This window comes from Canis lupus, chromosome 36, assembly GCF_011100685.1.
Source record: "Canis lupus familiaris isolate Mischka breed German Shepherd chromosome 36, alternate assembly UU_Cfam_GSD_1.0, whole genome shotgun sequence".
NCBI classification, from domain to species: domain Eukaryota; kingdom Metazoa; phylum Chordata; class Mammalia; order Carnivora; family Canidae; genus Canis; species Canis lupus.
The window spans coordinates 1,546,419-1,568,138 of NC_049257.1; the positions used below are offsets into that span (position 1 = coordinate 1,546,419).

General features: G+C 38.2%; 1 protein-coding gene and 1 long non-coding RNA gene across 3 annotated transcripts in view; one reads left to right on the top strand and one right to left on the bottom strand.

The window, feature by feature from the left end:
* Positions 1–21,720, top strand: part of KCNJ3 (potassium inwardly rectifying channel subfamily J member 3) — a 141,778-nt gene that overhangs the window by 67,788 nt on the left and 52,270 nt on the right. The gene's annotated exons all lie outside the window — the stretch shown is intronic.
* LOC106558293 lies at positions 19,127–21,643 on the bottom strand. The gene is made up of 3 exons (XR_005384546.1): positions 21,537–21,643; positions 21,076–21,157; positions 19,127–20,471 (listed from the first exon to the last, which is right to left on the bottom strand). It is a non-coding gene; the product is annotated as an uncharacterized LOC106558293 (long non-coding RNA).

The window sequence follows — 21,720 nt, forward strand, 5'->3', positions numbered from 1 at the left end:
TGAAGAAACTGAGAAATAGGATTTTTTGCCTCAGTTTTTTTTTTCTTTTTCTCTTTCTTGCCTGCAGTGTTTTGAAAATGTATTATTGTGGAGTATCTTGATCATTTCATGCCATTACTAATGAGATGATTTTCTGATGTAAGGGAGTTGCTTTCTGTTTCTGTCATCCAATCCTGGTTATTTTTAAAGATTTTTTTTTGTTTGTTTATTGGATGTAGGTTAGGAATCATAAAAATCAATAAAGATCCTGTAGTTTTCATTAACTAGTTTATCAGAAGCAGTGTTGCTATTCTTTACTCTAGTTCCTGGTTGGACTCTTTTAGAGTAAAATACTGAAACCATCATGTTGAAAGTGCCAAAATAATTTGATTTATGTGATATATTTGTGATAGTTAAAATATTAATTTCCTTTCATAAACTGTAGATTTCAAAAAGCTGATTTTTAATAGTCATTTGTTTAAAATAATTTGTTTGGAAGAGGAAAAAAAAAAAGGGGAAATTAGTAGTTCTATCCCCACAAAGAAACCAAATAACAAGACTTTTTGATAAATTATGTTGAGACAAGTAAGCAGCCGTGAAGAAAAGAAACTAAATTTGGATCCGTACCTCACATAAACATGAGATGAATTACAAACGTATCAAATATTCAAATATAAACCATGAAAACATGAAAGTACTAGATAAAAACATTGGGGAATTGCTTTGTAAAAATGGAATGGAATGAAAAACTAATTTCATGGTAGTGAGAAGAATCTACAGGAAAGTTTGGAATTACTGGGCTGGGATAGCTGAAAAGGTAAGAGTGAAGGGCCAAAATAGGGCAGACCCAACCACACGGTTGAAAGATTCTGTATTTTAAAAGGGTGAACCCATTGTACCTTGGGCCAGCTATCAAGAGGTTGTGCTCTGTTACAGGTGATATCAGCTATTTCCCACATGGTTAGAAGGCTCTACAAGTCCAGTGGAAAAAGAATGGACAGTGGTCAAGAGGGAAGTAGATTCTAGGTAGCAGACAATGTTGTTAATAGGTGGCAAAACCATAGCCTTAGGTTGAGATCAGGGGCCAGACTCCGGATCCTTAAAGGAGGGATTAATAGCGAGGTGAGCTATGCATGTTACTGGATCAGGAACTTGGAACACAATATTAGTGGTAGCTTCGCACAAAAGGTGACTCATCATTAAGTATTTGAATAATATAGTAGCTTAAATTCCTCTTGTTTATGTTTAGGATCAATCACAGAAACCATGTGGTGTTTAGAAAGTTTAGCTCCACGTGTGCTGGAACAGATACAGAGATGGAAATGAAAGAAGAGCTCGTGTCAAGCTGCTAAAAATACATAAATCAATACTGGGAAAGGTGACAGATTTTGAGTGAAGCCTTAAGCCAACACTGACAACCAATCATCTGTAATGAAAGTTTGAATTTAGGAAGAAATCTAAACAGTGATAAATGTTTTACTTATTTTTTTGCAGAGATGCAGGATATGTTTGTATTTACATAATATACTCAGGAGATCAGCCTCATCCTAAATTTTCATTTTCATGTATTTTCTCAATGGGATACTATATGAAATAAAGAGACAGAGCAAGAGATAAAAGATGAGAATGACTATGGGTAACAGCTTCTCAGTTCATTTTTAAAAAATTTATCACTGCTGGAATAAAGACAATTCCAATGTGCAATTCATGGATATTAAAATGCATCATGGAATATGCAATGGTTGAAACACAAGTAATATAAAATCTACATTAACAGTTGGTTTTGTTTTCAGAGTGTGATTTTTGACAGTATGTGATTTTTGACTATACATGGTCACCTTAGTCTAAAACATTTGATTGATTTTAAACATTAACTCAGAAAATCAGAGCAATTTGAAAGCTGAGGTTCATTTTGAATTATTATCCTTAAGCTTCTGCTCTTAGAGGCTATTTCTTATAAGCCAGATCAGAAATGGCAGTGGCAATCTTTTCAAGCCTTCTTGCCTTACCAATCTCAGCGTGACATGGATGGAGCTAGGAAGTATTATGCTAAGTGAAATAAGTCAGTCAGAGAAAGACAAATACCATATGATTTCACTCATGTGGAATTTAAGATACAAAACAAATGAGCAAAGGGGGGAGAAAAGAGAGAAAGAGAGAGGCAAACCAGAAACAGACACTTACTATACCTTACCTATACTCTTACCTATACCTGATGGTCACCAGAGGGGAGGTGGGTGGGGGATGGGTGAAAAAAGTGATGAGGATCAAGGAGTGAACTTGTGATGAGCACTGGGTCATGTATGTAACCACATGAAACAATATTACCTGTATGTCAATTAACTGTAATTTAAATAAAAACTTAAAAAAATAAAAAGCTCAGAAAGTTTTAATCCCTCAAGCTGTGCAGTTAACCACGTATGAGGATTTTTTTTCACAGAAGTATTTTTACTGACTCAGTTTTGCACTAAAATAATAATTGCAAATTTAAATTTACCTTATTATTATTCCACTAAAATCATTGGCATGTTTAGTGCTCTGAGATATATAATCCATCAGGCCTTAGGAAATGGGTGGCAAATTCCAGTGAACAGATTGGGACAGGACAGTTAAATGTATTAAGTATGGGACCTAACAAGAGACCCTGGATTAAAAGTTATCAGATTTTATATGGGGGAAATGGCATGTTCTACCTATTAAAATTAACCTTTAATTTACATTGTTTTAATTATTTTAATACATTTAGTCTTTGTTTTTAATCTGTAAACACCTCCTTGACTGACTTACTGTATTTCCTCCAAGCATGACACCACGGGTTGCTTTCTTCTTTGTAACTGCTGAGATTAGCACCAAAATATGATTTTTAAGACTGTGTGTGTGAAGGGTGGTGTTAAATCTGGGATATCTTTGGACCATGGCTGTTTTACTAAGTGGTTGGCTTAAGTGTGATTCTGAAAATAGGAATTTGAGGGTAGTTTGAGGACAGCCTTAGGATATGAGGTACCTAGAATTTGGGGACAGATTTTTATGATCTAGAAATGATTTTTGGCTTTGCAATATTTTTCGGTTTTGAGCAGATCCGTGGTGCTGCCAAACTGATTTTTTCTCCCACATGTCAAGAACCGTTGAGCCAGAGTCATGTGAAATTGTGTTTTAATTAATGCCTTTTTATGCTGACTTGGATAGCACTAGTATTCTGTATTTTAATGTTATTTTAATAATTCAGACCTATCCCTTTTTTGGTTGCACATTTTTCCTTTATGCACTTTTAGAAGTTTTAAAGAGTTATTAAAGTGATTGTATGTCTAATATTCATACTTGAAAGCATCTCTTAATATGTAAATTACACCTGCTATAAACATTTGTGTAAATCATTATATTATTTCTTAATACTTTGACAGAGTGAGTTTTTAGATACAAATTCATTAGTCTTCAGCCATTTTTAAACTTACTGTGCAGCTATTAATACCACCAATGCATAATTGTTAGAATGTTTTTCTTTAATTCTGTTCTTCCTTAGTATTTCTATTTATGGCATCCCAGTGAGCTGCATAAAAAGGTCATCAGATGTGGTTTGACAAATTAAATTGACCAAGAGTAGATATTGGTCTCCTATTTTATTAAATAAAAAATAGTACATAATGCTTTAATATTTTAATTACCTACAAGTAAACCCACTTTCATTTGCCAGTCATCATTTACTTCCAGCAAATAAGGCTTAAAATGATACATCTTCCCAATGAAAAAAAAACTCACTGGTCCAGGACAAATGCTTTAAAGGAAAGTAGAACTAGTTCCCTTAAATAGAAACTAATTTCCATGCCTGTAACTCTGCCTCATTCCATCTCCAAGAATGGCTTAACAACTCTCACATAAAAGAAGGCTGCATGCATGTACTACCTCTTGGTCACTTCATTGATTCAGTATTTCAATTTAAGGTAGTGATTTGTGGTCAGAGAGTCAATGTAATATTTTACATCAGATATTTTTACACATAACAATATTTATTGTACCCCATAATAGAAGTATCCGAAGTAAGATAGTTGATTGGCTTAATGTTTTTTATTCAGAACTAACTAATGTTAAAATTTCTTGCAACATCATTAACTTACTCTAGGATTTAATTATTTAAATTCATCATTATAATGAAAATACTTATTTTTTTAGAGCAATAATGTGCTTTCATTGGTTAAGGAACTAACTACAGTAATAAAGGGGCAAGTATTTTGATGAAATGGTTAAAACTATAATGAGCATTGATGAAAACCAAGCACTCCACTTAAAATTACCAGTGTTATAAGTAATGTGTGGAAGCAATTCTATAATACATGGAAAAAAACTTAGAATTATTAACTTGCTAGAAAAGGGGAAAAGACAGTTTTTTTAAAAACCATAATTAGCCTTTTTGTCTGTCACTTATTGTAGCTTTTATAATGACAATATAATAATGGGACACTTCTTTATTTAATAAATTCAGATAAACAACCACATGTTTATTCCTCTATTATTTTTAGCCTCTTCCATTGAGTTTATTTTTGCTAACTTTTATTTTTTTCAAGATATGGCCTTCTTCATTATATTTATGGAGTATCACAAAAAATGTATATCTTTCTAGTTGAGAAAAATTTTTAAATATCATGAAGGAACTTAGCCAATTTATTTTTGCTATTCAGGAACCACCATTTTGCAGGACATTTTTGCCAGACCACTTATCTCTGTTTTTTGTATTATATTTCTGTAGTACAGTGCTGCTTGCTTCCCAGAATTCAGTATCTTTTTTTTTCTATGTTGAATATTTCCCTAATACATAATTTCTTTTGTTTAACCTTTTTCTAAATATCACAGACTACTAAAGTATAAAAAATTGCATTTACAAAAAAAAATTGAGTTCAAGTACATTTTATGAGATAAGCCAAAATAAAAAATGATCAAATAACACTGTTTAATTAAATATATTATTGAATTTAGAACACATTTTTATAAGTGACATTATGTAACAATATTTATTTTAAAATCAAGAGAATTCAATGTACAGGTATCCTTCTTTTTAAAAGTCTGCTTTTCAAAAGATCCCTTATACCACTTCACTTTTATGAAAAACCTACATTATGACCTCTTTTCACTAACTAAAATCCAAAGGGTATTTTCTCTTTTACTAAAAAAGGCAAAAAGATAAATAAATAAATAAATAAATATAAATAAATAAATAAATAAATACAAAATGTTAAACATGTTTTGCAGCAAGCTTATACAGGGGCAGTACTCACGTGGAACAAGAAGAATGATGCCACCCAGCTCCTTCTATGGGAACTACACTCAGCATCTGAGTATCCAGCCACTGTAGTTTAGAAGTGCATCTCTGACCATCTGGGGTTTTTTTTAAATCTAAGTTTATTTTGTGAATCATTAGCAAGATGTGTCCTAAAGTATCAGAAAAGCCCAGGAGAGGTTATTTTTTGGGGTCTGAGAATGCTTAAAAATTTTCAATATAAATAATGGTAATTGCTTCTTTGCTTTACACCATTTTGGCTTGTGAAAGGTTTCACAAAAAGGCTCTATTTTCAAATAGCAAATGACACCTGCTGTCCCTTTGGGATTTTAAAGAAAAAATCAGCTAAATTATATAAGCATGAGTAATTTCAATGAACATTGAAAAAGCAAGACCTAGGCTAGGACAAACTTGGGAGATAAAAGAAATTCTGGGAAGGGGGGAGAAAACAGTTTAGCTAAACCCAGTTTTTGTCTATGAGGCAAATAAAATTTCCTTCTAAAATACTGAAATTGCATTTTCTTATTTTATTTTGTGTTCATAGTAGCATCTTCATTTGTCAAACCATGAACATTTTAAAAAGGAATTCAGCAGAAGGGATACTTGGTGCTCTGCTCTTTCACTCACATGGTTCCCTTTCTCACCCTCCCTATCGGCCTGAAAGTTTGGAGAATAAATGGGAAGGAACTTCAACAAAAGCAGTAGTTCACTGTTGGTTATGATAAAGTTCTGTGGGTACTGTGGGGGAGGAAATATTTTCTCTACCATTCAAGATTCTTCTAGCTTAGTTAAGAATCAAATTGACATGAGGGATGAATAGAAGAAAATCAGATTTCATTCTGTAGGTATCGAAAATCCACACAGACATTAGATTCCAAAACAGTCAAGCAAAATGAGGTACATAGTCATCCTAAACTAAGGAAAAGAGGGGTATTGGTCTGGGACTTCAAAAGGAATGACTGCAATTCACAAGATGAAGAAAAGGAATAAATGTTTGGTAAATAAATGTTTGTTGGGCCATATGGAAACAAGGGAACTCAAAGAAGACTTTGATTAAACAGGCCTTAGGAGGTTTCTCCCTGGTTCCCAGACCTAGTTCATATTAAATGTAGTTATCACTGTTGACAGCTCTCTTTCTAGAGCAGGTTCTCTATCTAAATTCTTTTAAGCATTGTTGTGGGAAAGAGAACAGTATCAGAGTTTCTTCCTAAGACTTTTGAGCCTTGACTGTTTTCAGCTTAATATAATGAGCCTGCCAAAGTGGCACATTTGGGAGTGGCCTGCCTTGGCCACTACAGTACACATAATATAGTGATATACATATTAATGAATTAATTCATAAACTATTTAAACTTAATGCACTTGAGGCTGAAGATACCAGACATTTCATGGTAATTTTCGAACCATGGTAAGAATGGTATATTTTATAAAACCGGTCCTTTCCATTGTTGAAATCGTCACATATACTTAGTATAGGAAGCATTCTTTCAGTGGCATGGTCATATTTGTATGATATGATTCATAAAGACAGATAAGTACTTTAAAAAACTAATTCTTGACTATATTGAGTTAATATCTAGTTCCATTGAAGAAAAAACATATACTGGAGCACCTAGGTGGCTCAGTGTTTGAGCATCTGCCTTTGGCTTGAGTTGTGATCCTGGAGCCCCGGAATCGAGTCCCATGTCAGGCTCCTTGCAAGCAGCCTACTTCTCCCTCTGCCTATGTCTCTGCCTCTCTCTCTGTGTCTCTCATAAATAAATAAATAAAATCTTTAAAAATAAAAACAAAAAACCAATTTATTGTGGTTAAGTGATGTAAATGATAATCCCTTAAAAATGACAATACTAGGGGATCCCTGGGTGCCGCAGCGGTTTGGCGCCTGCCTTTGGCCCAGGGCGCGATCCTGGAGACCCGGGATCGAATCCCACATCGGGCTCCCGGGGCATGGAGCCTGCTTCTCCCTCTGCCTGTGTCTCTGCCTCTCTCTCTCTCTCTCTCTCTGTAACTATCATAAATAAATAAAAATTAAAAAAAAGATTTATAAAAAAAAGACAATACTAGACATTTAGCAATGTTCCACAAGGTTATTGATATCTTATTATCTTTTGTTTTATATTTTCACATTTGTTAACAATCTTGGCAATAAATAGGAAAAAACAAAAACAAAACACCTCTACATTTTAAAAATAATTCAGAACAGTGGAATTATATTCTAGTATTCTTTTTTAAAATGGCATCATCACACATATCAATCATTCAGTTTCTAAATGTTCTAAAGAAATTTTTTCAAGAAATCTCTCACCTGATTTTCTGCCTCCCCTCCCATCTGCCCCCCCACACACACACACAGGGGTCATCAAATTGGAAAGATGCATTTGGAGCATGAGTTAAATTTGTCTGATGGGACAAAATAGTAAACCCACCCTGAAAACATCTCTTCATACACAATACACATAAATAAAAATGTTATTCATAAGTAGGGTCTTTACAAATGGTTTTCATTGAGAATGTGTGGATTGAATAGCAAGAGGCCTCATTAACTCTCTGTGACTAGATCATATTCCTGTTTTTTTTTTCTTCTAATGTATGGATGTGTGTGTAGTGGTGTGTGTGTGTGCCTGTATGTCAAACTTAAGCAAAATTATTTTTTTCATTTTAGTTAACATCACATACATTTCTTGGTTTAGCCAGGTTGACTTTGCTGTCAGAAATTACTGACCCAGGGCAAGCTATACAGCCATCAACAATCCTATGAAATTCGTAACTTATCTTCCTTCTTTTCTGTCAAATCTGTTATTTTTTAAATTTCACCTTTTTCTCCTCTCCCATTTCTTGCTAATGAACTGATACTTTTAATATTTCTGCATCGTGTAGGATATCAGAAAGTGGTGATATTGTTAGTTGAATCAGCAACTACCCTTCTTCTGAACCCAACTGTTCTCTTAAAATATGTGGGACTTTGGGAGTGTTTTAACTTTTTTTTTTTTTTTTTTGAAGTGCAGTGTTCATTGATGCTCATTTCAAAGGCTTAAAAGATTTTTTTGTATAAACCTACTGATTTTGTCAACTTTAGCTACTCTGAGTCAATTGAACCAATTTAGTATATAGACTAAGTTGACAAAAGAAAACTGAAGGGATATAGGTGATAACTTTATGGTTTCATTAGGAAATAAAATATCAACATGACTATGGAGCTTTAATGGCAAAGAACCTAAAACTAAGTTAATGAACCACTTCATCCACAAACTCTGTGTGCCATATAGTGGATATTCCCTAGTGTGTTCATTGACTTATTCTTTCTTACTTATTCTTCACAACAAGGGGAATAACTAGAAATCACAAAGGAAGAATACTAGCTAGGCATGACACCTGTAAAGTTGTGTTGTCTTCTGACTCTATTGAAAAATCTTTATATCGATCACAATATGATTACTTAAACACTAAAGGCTTCTTCAAAATTTTTCCAATGAAAGGCTTATTTTGTATTTTCACTGAAAGAACTTGTATTTTGAAAAAAAGTAAATTTCAAAGGATTGATATAAAGAAATATTCATTTTTTAAGAAATTAAAACAGTTAATGATCAATTACAGCTTCTGGTTAGTATGCTGTTACCAAGATTACTGTATATGGTCTCATTCATTTGGGGAATATAAAAATTAGTGAAAGGGAATAAAGGGAAAGGAGAGCAAATGAGTGAAAATATCAGTGAGGGTGACAAAACATGAGAGACTCCTAACTTTGGGAAATGAACAAGGAGTAGTGGAAGGGGGAGTAAGCGGGGGGTTGGGGTGACTGGGTGATGCACTGAGGGGGGCACTTGGCAGGATGAGTACTGGGTGTTATGCTATATGTTGACAAATTGAACTCCAATTAAAAAAAAAAAACAAGATTACTATATTGAACTGAAGTACTTAAAGGCCAAAGCAAAATGACAAATCAAGTTGTTCTTTTGAGACTCTTTCAACAATAAATGACAGATCCCTGTTTGGTAAATTTTGCCTGTAGACTGAGATTTCTAGATTAGGAAGTGTTTTCTGTAGTATCACTCAGAGAGTGTTGTTTTTGACCATTTAAGATTTTAACCTTTTTTCAAACTTTTAGCCTATAATGGGGAATTATTATAGAGTTAGACATGCATAGTTTTACCTTAAGACAGTTATGTATGTAAACATGTAAATGATAGCTTCAGGAACTGAAATTATTTCATTTGATTGTTATTGATTTATTTAATCATCATGGTAGGTATTCATAGGCCTCTTTTGAAGAACAATAACTTGACTATATATTTGAGATTGGGCATGTTCTCCGTTCTCTTCCTTTTCTGATGGCAGAAAGAGGTTTATCACTTAATTTGTTCAGGTTCATGGGAAGTAGAAAAGCTTGCAGTTTAGAGACATGGGCTTAGTTATTGGAGGGGGCTAAAGCTTTGTGACCTTAGCAACAAGGGACTGCTATAAAACCCTAAACTTTAGTTTCTTCCTATGAAGTAGAGATACTAGTATTCCTCTCAGTAAGCTCCCATAAGGATTAAATGTGTGTAAATTCCATAGGGACAAAATAGACATCAAATAAAACAGCATTACTTTTTCAAAAATGAAGGAAGACTTATTGCTAATCTATTAGTGGTTTATTCAACTTTTATGTAGTACAGAGTATGTACTACAGTATTTTGACATTCATCACATTGTATAATTTGAACACTGATTGAATGCACAATGATTTGAGAAGTTTAAGTGTGTCAGTTTGAAGTTACTTATCTCTGTCTTGGAACTGGTGTCTATGGAACTTGTACAAAGTAATTGATAAGTATAGAGCAGACTGAGTGATACCTAGCAACTTGAAGTTGTTTGAAATACTTGCTTCTCTAACATGGGAGCTCCCACTACCAACCATTTAATGGGCTTTAATGGGATTTACCAGGCTAGTTTTTAGTGTGATGGTTGAATGATGCACTAGGTAGGAAATCTCCCAAATTAGCTCCCAAGTTCAGATTCTCAAAGAATTTGACTCTTCGTGTGCTCTTCTAATTATGATTATGATGATGAGGTATTGGAATTTTATTTTCTATGGCCTTCAAAATGTGCCTCAGTGCTATTGTCTTGTGAGAAAGTCAGTTTTCTTATTGTAGGGTAACTAGATATTAATAGTAACAGTATGATAATAATTATATATAATATATAACACTATATAATAGTATATGACATAGTAAAAGAATAAGTTGTATTTCACAAGTATTGAAGTGCCACCAATAAGCTTGTTACATATTGAATGGGTTGAAAAAATGGCAACTGTATAGCCCTTGCTCTCAAAGGGATCAAATCCCAGGCAGAGAGGAAGAAAGAGGAGAGAGTAGCAGAAAGGAGAGGAGATAAGGGTGTGTGTGTGTGTGTGTGTGAGAGAGAGAGACAGAGAGACAGAGAGACAGAGAGACAGAGACAGAATGAGATGTGAGAGTACAGATTCGAGAGTGATGTAATAAATTCACTAATGGACTAATAAACATATCATTTCATTTAAAGGAATACAGAGAAAAAAATAGCCTCCTTTGGAAAGGCCAGGGAAGAATTTACTTATGAAGAAATATTTGAGCTGGATTATAAGGACAAACTTTTCTCAGGAAGTTGGTGGCTATGGTGTCCTTGTTTTATATGTATACAGTATTCAGATGCCATACACAGCAATTTAGAAACTATTAATCTTTCCTCTTGTTTTGAAAGAAAGATTGATGGGAGTGATTTCTTTTTTTTTTTTTTTAAGATTTTATTTATTTATTCATGATAGAGAGAGAGCGGCAGAGACCCAGGCAGAGGGAGAAGCAGGCCCCATGCAGGGAGCCCTCGAGACACGGGACTCGATCCCAGGACGCCAGGACCACATCCCGGGCCGAATGTGGCGCTAAACTGCTGAGCCACCGGGGCTGCCCCTGATTTCTAAATATCAAGGAAGAATGCCTTTGGTGATAGAATAATGTCCCCCCAAAGATGTTCACCTAGGACTCCCAGAACCTCTGCTTATGTTTTACTACATGGCTTTACTAAAGGGGAATTAAAGTGGTGGGTGAGATAATGGTGTTAACGAGCTGACTTTTAAATTAGGGAGAGTATTCGGAGTTACCTGGGTGGATCCGTTGTGATCACAGAGGTCCTTAAATATGGAAGGGAAGGGACAGAAGAGTCAGTGTTAGAGTGCTGAGATGTGAGAAGGACTCAACTGGCCATTCGTGGCTTGAGGATGGAAGGGGGCCATGGGCCCAGTAAGTAAGGCAGTCATTAGAAGAAGAAAAAGCCGACAGGCTCCAGGAGGGACTGCAGCCCGGCCAACATGCTGATTTTAGCCCAGAGGGACCCATTTCAGATTTCTGATTTCCAGAACCGTGAGATAATGCGTTTGTCTGAAACACTAATGTGTGATCATTTGTTGAAGTAGCACTAAGAAATTAACTCACCTCTGGAACATAGATGAGCCTTAAGACTACATTTTTTTCTACCATCCCACGTTCAATGATATACATTAAGATTACAATGTATATATATGTATACAATGTACGTTAATAGTAATGTACATTATTACTATTAATACATTAATAGTAAAACATGGCATCCAACTTTTCCAAAGAAGGTTTAGCTTTGCATTTTAGCTGGTAGAAAGAACGGGCTAGAAAGGGAAGAAAGAAAGCGCACCCGATGAAACAAAAGTACAGATGCAAGAATTAGCCATGAGAGTCTGTTTAGAAATTTGTGCTTAAGTTATGTGCATGTTAATGACTAAAATGCTCGTGGAATTGAGCAGCGCGGGGAGAGTCGGGGGCAGGCACGAGGCTGCCGGAGCCAGAAATAGGCCCCGACGTGAGCGGATCAATTCTTGTTAATCTTCCTTGTCGGAACCGCTTAATAACCTCGATCGCATTCACGCAGCGGCTCCCGATGGCGATGGGCTGTGGGCACGGCTGTGACTTGCTCTCCCTCCCACGCTGCCCCCGTGTCTCGAGTGGGAGCTCCGTGGGTTCCTCACGAACCCATTCGCATACCCATTGCGCAGTAGGGCGCAGCTGCTCCCCGCGTTGGAAGGGCTGCAGGCGTCTGTAGCAGCGAGGTCTGCAGAGCAGCGAGTGGCGCATCGTGGGCGCTGAGCAGACGTCGGCTGCAGTCGGTGACCTGCACGGGACTGCAGGAGTGTGGTGAGGCCCGGGCAGGCGGTCAGAACCGTGCCCATGCGCTCCGGGTCGTAAGATGCGCGCACACCGGGACCTCCGCGTGCCGCGTGCAGGTCAGCCCTGGCGGCCGCGGGCGGGATCTCGGGCCCCTAGTGAGCGCACAGCCTGCTGCGCGCCCCGGCCCCGAAGGAGCGGCCCGGGCTCCCCTCGGAGGAGAGGCCTTTGTAGTGTCCTGCTCCGATCAGGCACAGGGAATTCCATCCCTGTTTTGTCCCCTTTCCCCATTGATCAGGGTGTGTAAAGATACAAAAGCAGGGGATCCCCGGGGGGCTCAGTGGTTTGGCGCCTGCCTTAGGCCGGGGGTGTGATCCTGGGGTCCCGGGACCGAGGCCCACGTCGGGTCCCTGCACAGAGCCTGCAGAGAGCCTCTGCCTCTCTCTTTCTCTGTGTCTCTCATGAATAAATAAATAAAATCTTAAAAAAAAAAAAGATACAAAAGCAGAATAAGGGCTAAAATTACATTACTTAAGACAAAATTTCATATTTCCTTTGAATGAAGAGCTCCGCATTTAAATCATGAAACAGTCCTTTTAGTACGTTTTTGATGAGGAAACATCCGGAGGCAACATTGGAGCAACAAAAAGTAACTTGGATTTTAAGTGTTGGCATAGTCAGGGATGTTTAAAGTTTTTTATTTGCATTCCCTGGTGCATTTTTTATGATTCAGATTTTTTAAATGAGTTTTAGTAATGTTCACAGATCTATTCCTTGTTTGCTGGATTCTTTGTTCCGGCTTGGAATGATACAGAGACAGGGAAACTTTGGAGCTGTGGGTTCTCACCAGGCGGTAAGGAAAGGGTTCCTACTACACCGTCTCCGCCCCACTAACATCCTGGGTTACTACAGAATCATAGTATTTCCGTGTCTTTCAAAAACATACGTAGAAGATACTACGGCCAAATTATAGTTTTAAGTGCTTTATAAATATTAGCTAAATCCTCATAAAAACCCTGAGGTACTACTCATTGTGATTATACGCACCGAAGAGAAGACTGAGGCAGGAAGAGGTGAAACAACTTGGCCAAGGTCTCACAGCTAGAAAGTGGTACAGTTAGATTTCTTCAATTCAGGTACCTTTACTCAGTATTTCTGAACAAAAAGAGACAGAATTTCTTTTCCATACAAGAAACTCAATGATAACTATTTCCATTACTCTTTTTTTAAATGCCCACTTTAAATTCTATGTGTGCTACAACCTTAGAATGTATTTGGATTATTGCTATTTGATTGGATTAGATGGCAGAAAAACAATTTCTCAAACACATATCATAATGAAATTTAACATTGATTTATGAGTGAATGATGGAGGAGTTGGCTACTCTGCTCATATAATAAGCTTTTAAAAAATCCCAATTTATTTTTTTTTCCTGTGGGGAGGTAAAATTTGAGGTTTATAATATACCTGATTTATGTTTTACAGTAGTTCTTTAATGATATATCAATAAGCGTGCCAAGGGTAAATTTGGTTTTCCAATTGGTAGATTTGCCAAGGATTTTCTTTCTTTTTTTTTTTTTTTTTACCAAGGATTTTCAAACAATGTTTAATACTTAAAACTTATCCTATATCAGAGAGATATTATTTGTGACCATTTCTAAATTGAACAGAATTTAATGTTAGCTTGTTTATCTATTTTAGCCAAAAAGCTAATGGCATTATATAAATGACAAAAATCTTTGGGAAAAAGTGGACTGGACTTTTGAAATAAAGATTCAAGTTCTTAAAAAAAAAAAAAAAAAGATTCAAGTTCTTCAAGGAGAGTAATTGAGCCAAATGGAAGACAGTTTCACTTTCTAAACGGCAGAGAGGTGTTTAAACCCTATAAAGTCGTGGTTATGGAGTTGTCTGTAGTTGGGTTGTTTAGATTTCTATCCTAGCTCTGTGTCTTTGGCCAAGTTGCCCACCTCTCTGGGTCTGTTCCCAGCTGATAAAATGAACACAGTAAATCTAGAATCATGAGAATTAAATGATTTCATATAGAAAGCATTTTGAATAGTACCTACAACATTCTAGTTCGACTTTGTTGTTGGGGTGATGGAGCTGATAGTGAGGAGGAGAAGGAAGAAGAAGAGGAGAGCTTCACTGGCCTGTGATCCAGGCACTCTGAATAGCGGGTAGGACAGGGCCGCATTATGTAAGTGAAGTATTACTGCAAATGTTGCAGCTATCAGCCTTCCTCTCAGAGAGAACTTATGATAACTAATGAAAATGTGCAATTCTCTTTCACGTGAGTGGTGATGATGGATGGTAAAATCATTGTATTACTTTGCTAGGGCTGCCATAACAAAATATCACACACTAGGGAGCTTAAACAACAGGATTTTTTTTTTTTTTCTAATTCTCTAACAGTTCTGGAGACTAGAACTCGAAGATCAAGGTGTCTGCATGTTTAGTTTATTCTGAGATCTTTCTCTTCGGCCTGCAGATAGCTGTTTTCGCACCCTGTCCTCACAAAGGATTTCCTTGGTCTAGGCTCATCTGTGGTGTCTCTCTGTGTGTTAAGATTTCCTCTTCATATAAATACGTCACTCACATTGGCTTCGGGCCCACCCTAATAGTCTCATTTTAACTTACATCTTTGAGTCCCTATATCTATATCTCCTCCTGAGGTGGTGGGGCTTAGGGCTTCAACATAACAGTTGTGGGAGAACGCAGTTTAGCCCTTCACCGCTTTATTTGGAGCAAATGAATTTAAAACCAGTGACTAAATGTCTGGTCCAACTGTGAAATGTCATCATCTCTTTTTAACGCCTCAATCCTGAAATCGATGGGTATGTGTCCTCTAGGATTACCTGTTGTGATATGAAGGTTATCTCCTAAGGAATGGATTGATTATACTCTAATCAGACCAAAGCTATTTTAAAGAGTTCCACATCTGATAGAAAATTCGAAATAGACTTTTGATTCCATATATTTACAACTGAAATAATCACCAGTTAGAGAATTCAGTATTCCATTCAGTGTTCAATTAATTTCTGATGAAATTTTTATCCTGTCACTCTGAGAACCAGAGAGGGTAAGTTATAAAAGTTTCCCTCCAGAGACCCCCAGGAACATTGCTGACACTGGAAACCAAACCTTTCCTGACAAAAGTTACTCAAAAATATATTTCACTAATTCTTAGACATTAGAAAATGGATCTTAGAGGTGTTTATCAATGGGACACCTGGGTGGCTCAGTGACTGAGCTTCTGCCTTTGGCTCACGGCGTGACCCCCGGGGTCCCGTGATTAAGTCCCATGTCGGGCTCCCTGCAGGGAGCCTGCTTCTCCCTCTGCCTGTGTCTCTGCCTCTCTCTCTCTCTGTGTCTCGTGAATAAATAAATAAAATCTTAAAAAAAAAAGAATGTTTTTGAGATCAATGGTACTATCAATCAAAGCTATATAATTAACAATCAGTTATCAGACACACTTTGCATGAGGAATGAAATGTCATCTCCAGGTTCCTTGCAGTTAAAAGTTTCTTAGTACTTGATGCTACTGTATTTTGTACCATGAAGTTGTGTATATCTATACATATGCAGATATATATGAAGAGAGAGGATTCTTAAATAATAAATGGAGAGAAATATATATTCATACACATACATACACAAGACTTCCTTATTATTTATTATCTTACTTGGGCCAAAACAAAATAAATCAAAATATTTTTGATACCGTCAGTATTGCTGTAATAAAGATATAACCATAAAAATAACTCCATTTTAGTCAACTGGAAAAAAACAAGAACGTGTATATATACTTGTTTAACACAGTATTTGCCAAAAGCAGAATTATGAAATTTATTGTTAATTGAAAAGCAAACCCAAAATGAAGTAGCCGTAGTATATCAGAGGGTAATTTCCATGTGAGAGGGGAAGCAGAACATTATGTTTGCAAATATACACCAGAGAATACTATTTTGTGTCTTCAAATGTAGTTTACTATACAATTTAGAGGAATCTTGAGTTATCAAGTGGGGACCTGCTGTTAATGAATGATATTGGTTGGCTTTTTTTAGTTGGAATCCTTCTAATAAGTGATTTTTTTGTTTTGTTTTGTTTTGTTTTTGCCACTAGAAAGAATGTGTGCAAGTTTCTTTTTTGCACTTTCACCTTTTTTTTGAATAAAAACCTCAATAGAATTTCAACATATCTTTATGGAGCTTCTCTGTACAAATGACTGAGTCAACCCTTTGGGCTTTTCCCTCCTTTTCAACCTCCTTCCCACCGCAGCGACCACTGGGGGCCCTTGGAAACCCCAGTGACCCAGGACCCAGGTAGAAATGTGACTGCCCCAAGCATTAAAGAGTTGTTTATTAACCCCCTGTTGTTCTTCCTGTTTTCTCAAACTTCCCCAATCCAGTTCTCATAATAAGCATCAATAAATATTGATGGAAATATTGGAAAAGCCAATGCCTGGGTGGATTTAGATGTAGATAGTGTGGTGTACCATACCTACTATTCGAGCCCTACCTCTCAGATTCCTTAAACCTACTCTGTGTCCTTCTGCATTCATGATTTTTTTTTCCTATGACTTTCTGTGTAACTGGAACACACCATCTTTCATCTTTGCCTTTTGAAAAGTTGTCCATCCTTTGCTAATCATTTCAAATATTCTAACTCTCATTCTCTGGTGCTCTCCAACTAAATGAGATTCAATAGTTTTTGACAATAATCTTATCCTTTGTAATATAATCCAACACACTGTGTTAATTGGCCAAAAACTCCTTGAGTGGAGTGAAGAGTGTTCGGAAAGATACCTAGGCATTTGTTTACACCCATTTCTTCAGTTTGGAAATTTAAGAAATGGAGTAGCTGAAATTGCTACAAAATGCATGAAAAGCTAGGTAAGAGGTGCTTGGACAGAGCCTTGAAGATAACCAATATTTAAGGTACAGAAAAGAGGCCAATCAGAGTACGAAGAAACACATGCATATCATGTATCTATAGCCTTTACCATATATAAGGTAAATGTAAGCTACATAAATATAGTTTATCTAAAATGTGCACCTGGCAAAGGAGAAATATCGAGCCATAATAAAGAAAATAGCAAATTATTTCAAATAATTGTATCCAGTTGCTAGTAAGGGGCTACTTAAATGTAAGCTTGTGAACTGGGCAAGTGGTCCTGGTGTATTCCATAGGTTGCTGGTATTCTCAAATTTGAGTTCAGGTGCTGTGCTGGTACAACTGAGAAATATGGCAGTCTTTTCTCAATTTGGACAAGAAGCAAAATTACTGGATAGAGTTTTCTTATGCCTAAGTGGGTGTTTTGTCGTTTTCTCTGTTCCTTTGATACCCACAGCTGCTTGTCTGCTTGCAAAACTAGTCTTTTCAGTAAATGTTGATGGAAAAATTTAAAATAGCTAGTAATATTTATTGTAGACATGTGGTTTGCATAGTCACCCGTTCTCCCTATTTTTAAAATCTTGATTTCAAATATATTTGTTTCCTGCAATTAATATTACTATAGTTTTTAAGATAGATGAAAAAATATCTCTATGTGATTTTGAAATGTTTTTCAACTCAAGTGTGAGAACTACTAGTCAAATATGTTTGACAGCTGATTTTCAAGAAATGAAGTACATGCTGCATGAAAAATAAGGATATACTGAAGAGAAAAAAATTACCCCAAATTTGCCTTGGTGTGGATATAGAGTTCTAAAGTCTATTATCTGCTCTTGATTCAGACTTATTTGTGATTTTTACTCTGAAGTTCAGTTTTATAGTTTGAGGAACCTTTAACAGGTGGTCAATAACTTTTATATGAGTGTTAACTTTTGCTAGTATTGGTTATCCTGTGTTATATTAATTCCATAATCCTTAATTTGCTGACGACGCAGAGATTTGGTGCCTGATATTTTTCTTAGCTATATAATATTGCAATAAGAAGCACAAGGATCTTTGAGTATTAGATTTCTTTCTAACCAACAAGCCTAGAAGTTACCATGTATCTAGGGCCTCATAGCCATCAGGCAAGGCATAAAATAAAGATAGTGCCCCCAGGGGAAATTAAACCCACTATCTCTTTGAATTTACTCTGGTTTCTTTTTCTTTCTTTCTTTCTTTCTTTCTTTCTTTCTTTCTTTCTTTCTTTCTTTCTTTCTTTTTTTTTTTTTTGGAACATCATGGGGCTTTTATGTGAAGAAAACACAGAAGAATCTGAATTGTGTGAGTTTGCTTTATGGGAGGCTTTATTAGGAAGTAGAAGGCAAAGGGAGCTTGAAAACCAACTTTCCTTGGAAAATACTAACTGTACTTGTGCTTCTGATATACTTTACAGAATGATGTTGACGTCCACTCTGAAGTCAAAAGTGCCTTAAAATATACAAAGCAGCATTCAAATGTTAGATATTATTAGTTTATTTAAGCATTAACTCCTCCTGGCAAGATGAAGAGATATCCACAGAAGATATGTAGAGATATTATTTTCCTTTATCCTCTGTCTTCAACTTTATAGATGTGTATTTTCACCCAGATGTTTTATTTTATTTTTATTTTTTTTAAATTAATTTATTTATTTATGATAGTCACACACAGAGAGAGAGAGAGAGGCAGAGACATAGACAGAGGGAGAAGCAGGCTCCATGCACTGGGAGCCCGACGTGGGGTTCAATCCCGGGTCTCCAGGATCGCGCCCTGGGCCAAAGGCAGGCGCCAAACCGCTGCGCCACCCAGGGATCCCCCACCCAGATGTTTTAGATTGTCATCTAGGATCTGAAGTCTTTGTTGACATTCTATGGGGAAATGTGTAATATTGGTGCTAAAACGCCAAAACAAGAAAAGCTTTGGATATTGAAGATAAGGAGGTAGATAGAAGAAAGTTTAAAGAAGTTGTGGGGAACTTGCAACAGAGAGCATCTGAAGCAAAATAAAGGAATATAAAATGAACACTAATGTGATCAGGCTTCTCTAATAATGATATTATTAATACTTCAGGATGTCTGAGAATTTATAGAAATCAAGTTCCATTATGTCTGATTGGTAACAAGCAGCTGCTTTATTACATGTAGGAGAAGTGGAGGACAACTGATCTGATGTGTATTGCAAACACTGTTCTCATGGGGAGCATGGCCCTGGCTCCCTTTCATGACAGACTGGTAACAGACAGTGCTTTAACAGAAGTCCAAAGTAGCACAACTTTTAAGACATGTTAACCAAATTGTTCAAAGTAACACAGAGCACTAAAAGGGTATCCTAGAACGTGTATCTTGCCATCACAGGTGAGACAGTCCTGCGTAGAACAAATCTTAAAGTAAGCCTTACTCTGACAAGCAGAGTGCTAGGGAAATAGAGCAGCAGACACCAAACATAACTTGCACCCTCCTCTGACATTTTTAATGATTCCCTATTGTTGCATGAACCTCAATTATATCCTCCACTTGTGTTCATTACTCCTTTTACGTCATTGTCCTGAATCTGAGCCTCTCCGATTACTCTGAGGCTTCCTAAGTGAATGACTGGTGGGGATGATGAAGGATACATCAATGTTTAACTATTTTTGCTTGTCTTTCATTTCTCACTGCAGTTTTGTTGTGAGACTGAAGTGCTTTGAAGAAAGCTGCCCCTCCCCTCAAAGAAATCAAACAGGTTTATAAAGGTCATCGTAAGATGTAAGAGTGTTTCTTTTTTGTTGATGATTAAGATCTTGGGGGGGTTTTGGCTGAGCTCTCAACGGGAAGGCATATGTTCCCAAGTCCAGGCACCTCCAGTGGCCCTGGTGACTGTAGCTGAGAGAAGTTGTGTGGCAGAGGGAATGGAGTTGAGCAGAGTCCTGGGGAGTCTGGCCACAGGCTTTGCCCCTTCTGCTGAGGAGTGGGCAGTGAGGGGAGCACGGAGAAGACAGGGAGGACTTTGAATGACTCCGAGTGTCCCCGTCGAGCTTCCTAGCGCTCCGATGTCAGCAGCCTTAGATGAGACTCTGATTTTATCCTCACGGTTCTTCGTTCTCCCACAGTGTACAGGCCCAAAGGATGCTTAGAGGCGGAGGCTCAGACAAGGAGCTGGGGCTTGAAGGACAAGCAGACTGAAAATAAATGAAAAAGAACCCGGGCAGCCCGGGTGGCTCAGCGGTTCAGCGCCGCCTTCGGCCCAGGGCGTGACCCCGGGACCCGAGATCGAGGCCCACGTCGGGCTCCCTGCACGGAGCCTGCCTCTCTCTCTCTCTCTCTCTGTCTCTCATGAATAAATAAAATCTTAAAAAACAAAAACAAAACGTAAGGCCTGCCCCAACTTTTGACCTTTGAAGTTGGTTGGTTTTCCTGAGCTAGGGCAGTTTGTCAGTTTTAATGGTTAGAAGACCAGTTGTAAGTAGTAATGTCTGCAAGTAGTTAGAACTCTCAAGGGCGAGCCCTAAAGTTTGTTCAGGGCGGGGATGAATGTTCTCCAAGGGACTTTTAAAAGGCTATAATGCGGGGTCCCTGGGAGGCGCAGCGGTTTGGCGCCTGCCTTAGGCCCAGGGCGCGATCCTGGAGACCCGGGATCGAATCCCACGTCGGGCTCCCAGTGCATGGAGCCTGCTTCTCCCTCTGCCTATGTCTCTGCCTCTCTCTGTCTCTCTGTGACTATCATAAGTAAATTAAAAAATAAAAATAAAAAAAATAAAAGGCTATAATGTTTAAAAGTCTTACTTTTGTTTGGATGCTTGAGTCCAGCGTATTCTGCGAACTGCTGACACATGCTTTACCTCATTTGATTCTCCTGAAGTGATTTCTATTATTAGTACCATTAAAAAAAACAGAAATAAAAGCAGAATTCGCTTATTTACGTGCGAGGCGGGGAGGAGGAGGCAGGCTGCCCGCGGACCGGTCCTGGAGCCTGGGCCCAGCCCCGCGGCCGGCAGGTGCCAAGCAGGTGCCAAGCAGGCCCCGCGGCGCGCCCAGAGCTGAGCCCAGAGCGGGGCGCTGGCCGGGGCACCCCCGCGCGCAGCAGCCCCCGAGGCACGGCTGGGGTGCGGGGAGCGGCCGCTGCGAGGGCCCCCGGGGCAGTGCACGGCCTCCCGCCGCCCCGGTCCGCTCGGGGCTCGCAGGCGGCTCCCGGGTGCCCCGTGCAGGGCCAGCCCCCGCCCCCCGCCCCCCGCCCGCGGCCCGACCTTGTACAGCACGAGGCCCCGGAGCGCGAGGCGCTGGTCCGAGGACCGCAGGGCTCTCTGCGGGGACGAGCGGGCGCCTGGCCCCGGCCGGGCAAGCAGCGGGGAGCGGGGCTCCGGCTCGGCCCACGGCGCCACCGCCGCGCCTGCGCGCTCCACGCGGCCCCCTCGGCCCGCACACGGGGCG